Source organism: Crocuta crocuta, unplaced genomic scaffold (assembly GCF_008692635.1).
Source record: "Crocuta crocuta isolate KB4526 unplaced genomic scaffold, BGI_CrCroc_1.0 scaffold279, whole genome shotgun sequence".
In the NCBI taxonomy this organism is placed as follows: Eukaryota; Metazoa; Chordata; class Mammalia; order Carnivora; family Hyaenidae; genus Crocuta; species Crocuta crocuta.
Genome location: NW_027551570.1, coordinates 2449220 through 2453091, shown reverse-complemented (window position 1 = coordinate 2453091; position 3872 = coordinate 2449220).

The following is a 3872-nucleotide window of genomic DNA, read 5'->3' as shown; positions in this document are numbered from 1 at the left end:
CACCTTGCCCAAAGTGGCACCCCCTACTAGAGAGAACCAACATTGATGCAGATGTATGAGAGCCAGCCTTCTTGCCACAGTGCAGGACAGCTCTGAAGGGTCATTCTCCAGAACTCCCTAAATGGTTGGCGAGGCCTCCACTGAGGCCTCATCATGGTTCATCCTTTCCATCTACCCCATCCAGCTCTTTCCCTTTCCTTCCACAGGGGTTGATCCTAAGAACCCATTCAAATATGCTTCTTGTACACAAATATCTGTCCCAGAGTCAGATTCCCAGGGAATCAATCTGTGAGAGCCTTGTCCCTGCCACCCTTATCACAGGGCCTAGAATGGAGTGCTGTTCAATAAATATTGGTTGATTAAATACAAGACATAGATGGTGAAAACCCCAATCACCAGAAACACTGGAAGAAGAGGGAAGCAAAACTCAGGGACTACTATTCAGCTGCCCCAAATACTTCAAGTGCTCTCTAGAAGTCTGAAAACATGTGGTTGCAGAGTTACGCATACTGATCTACCCTTAACAAACTTCCTGTTGCTATAACCCCAGCCAGTAGCTCACTGGGGATGATTTAATAATATAAAGACACATAACCGGGCTGAGGAGGCCAAATTCTGGCCTAGGTAACTTGTGGTTCTGGAAAATTACTGGCAAATTGACCAAAATTTATGAGCATCCCTCCTTAAATGAGAATATAAAGAAAAGACATTCTAGGAAGAAAGAAAATGTTGGGAGGGAAAACCAGAGACAAAGCCAAAAAAGGAAAGTAGTCTTTATGTTCAGGAGGCAATAAGAAGTTCATGCTGTCTGGAATTCATGACAGAAAGTAACAGAGACGGAGGTGGGAAGCATAGAGCTGAATGATAGGTGAAGAAGTTAGTTGTAAAAAATTAGCATTAAAATATTATAAACCTTCATTCAAGTTAATAATGACATTTATCTACCAATCAGTTAGTTACCTTTTAATGTTTATTCTATTTTCCTAAAAATAGTTTTCCATCAAAATCATTAAATTCATGTTTCCTGAATCACTCTCTCTAAATCTAATATACTCCCATAGGCTCAGATACCATCTTACTTAATTGTCATTTAATGCAATAAATTAAGTATACTTATAAGCAGAAAATCTGGGATATGATAAACAAAAGCAAAGGTCATGATATCTGAGCAATAAAAATCAATATGTAATAATATGTTGTGAATTCTGTTGGAAGACAAATGTTTGCAAAACAATCCTACACCCTTCTAAGAATGTAAAGTACAGAGGCTTACACTGAAAATTTCCAACATCTTGTCCGTAAGATTGCATCCAATAAGATATGGAGCATTCATCTGATCGCCATCATAGCTATTTCCACAATCTAGGATTATTTTCTCCTTTATTTATTTATATACTGTCTCCCTACCTAGAATATTAACTCTCTGAGAGCAGAAATTATATTTTGTTTGTTGTTTTCCCCATTTTATCTCTAGCACCTAGCTCAGCACCTCTTTCACAACTGACACTCAATAATTCACTGGGGGATAAGAATAAGTGAATAACAAATAATTATGAGCTGAAAATAAAAGTCATTTTGGAAGACTTTAAGTATATTGTAAGCCAACCTTAGAGATACTGATGAAACCGAGTTGGAACCATTGAAGCCCAGGTTCTTAATTCTTGACAACTAGAATGGTAAAAAACAAAACAAAATGTCTATTTACTACTCAAATACTTTTATGCCTACATCAAAATAGCATCCCCATTAGCAGATTAGAGTTGAGGAAAAGGAGAACAGATGATAGGTTAACCCATTTTATGAGTTGGGGTTCTTTGATGGAAATTGACAGGAACCCAGTAGCTAATTTAAGCAAAGGAGAATTAGGTTACCAAAACAAAAGTGAAGCAAAACAGGAAGAAAAAAACCAACTATAACACCAAAAATCCCTACTGGGATTTTCATTGGAATCCATTGAATTTATAGGCCAAGTTGAGGAAAGCCATCAAATCAACTACCTTGAAACTCTTATAAAAATTTATCTCTTCATTAAGAAATTTTCTATATTTCAACAAATTTTTATATTTTTCTTTGTAAAGGTATTACATATTTCCTGTTAGATTTATTTCTAGATTTCTCTACATAAACATACACATATATACACATTAGTGTCGGTCAATATTTAAGTAACATTATTTAAAAATTATATATTCTAGTAGTCATTTGCTATATACATGAAAATTAAATTAAACAATATACAATCATTTACAATATACAATTTATATGCTGTATAGGCCAACCAGAGACGTGCTACAAATCTCCTCAAAACTCAATGGCTGTGTTATTGTGCCCCTTTTACGGGAAGAGAAGATATTTACAATCTTCCATGTCCATGGCATGTGAGCTCTTTGGTACATTACCTTGTACAGAGTATGAATCTGAGTAGTTGGTAGGTGAATTTGATTCTTGAGGCAAGTCACAACATTCAGTCCTAAGCTTTGTTCCCAGAGAAACAGCAATATGGAAGATTGTATTTTCTGGAGAAAAAAAAAACATAGTAATATCTTCCATTCTTCATTCTCTTCTACAGTGTGACATTGCAAATAATTAATCAAGAGGTGGCATTTACTTCCCTTCCCCTTGAATATGAGTGGATCCATGACCGTCTTATAGCAGCACTGACATTCTATGACTTATGAGGCTAGACCAAAAAAGATAATGTGGCTTCTGCCTTGTTCACTGAGACATTCACATTTAAAGCTCTGAACCATCCTCTAAGAAGTCCAACTACTCAAAGTCCTCCATAAGCGAACCCCCATGAAAAGACTGAATACAGATGCTCCACTTAGCATGCCCACCCAAGCTTCCACCCAACAAACAGCACCAACATCCAGACATAGTGAAGAAAGCCACCTTTGGAAATAGATTCTGTAGCTCTCAGCCATGTAAGTTTTCCCAGATGAAATCCCAGACATCACGAAGCAAAGAAATCCATTACTAGTACCACCTTATTGAATTGCCAAAGCAAGAAATTTGGGGAATAATAAATGGTTGTTATTTTTTTTCTTAAATAGTTTATTGTCAAGTTGGTTTCCATATAACACCCAGTGCTCATCCCCACAAGTGCCCCCCTCCATGTCCATCACCCCCCTTCCCCTCCCCCCCACCCACATCAGCCCTCAGTTTGTTCTCAGCATTCAAGAGTCTCTCATGGTTTGTCTCCCTCCCTCTCTCCAACTATTTTTCCCTTTCTTCTCCCCCATGGTCCTCTATTAAGTTCCTCCTAATCCACCTATACATGCAAACATATGGTATCTGTCCTTCTCTACCTGACTTATTTCGTTCAGCACAATACCCTCAAGGTCCATCCATGTTGTGACAAATGACCAGATTTCATTCTTTCTCATTGCCATGTAGTATTCCATTGTATAGGTGAACCACATCTTCTTGATCCATTTGTCTATTGATGGACACTTAGGGTCTTTCCATGTTTTGGCTATTGTTGAGAGTGCTGCTATGAACATTGGGGTACATGTGCCCCTATGCATCAGCACTTCCTGTATCCCTTGGGTAAATTCCTAGCAGTGCTATTGCTGGGTCATAGGAGAGTTCTATTGTTAATTTTTTGAGGAACCTCCACACTGTTTTCCAGAGGCACTGCATTAGTTTATATTCCACCAACAGTGTAGGAGGGTGCCCATTTCTCCACATCCTCACCAGCATCTAGAGTCTCCTCTAGATGTTCATTTTAGCCACTTTGACTGGCATGAGGTGGTATCTCAGTGTGGTTTTGATCTGCATTTCCCTGATGATGAGGGACGCTGAGCATTGTTTCATGCATCAGTTGGCCATCTGGATGTCCTCTTTGGAGAAGTGTCTGTTCGTATCTTCTG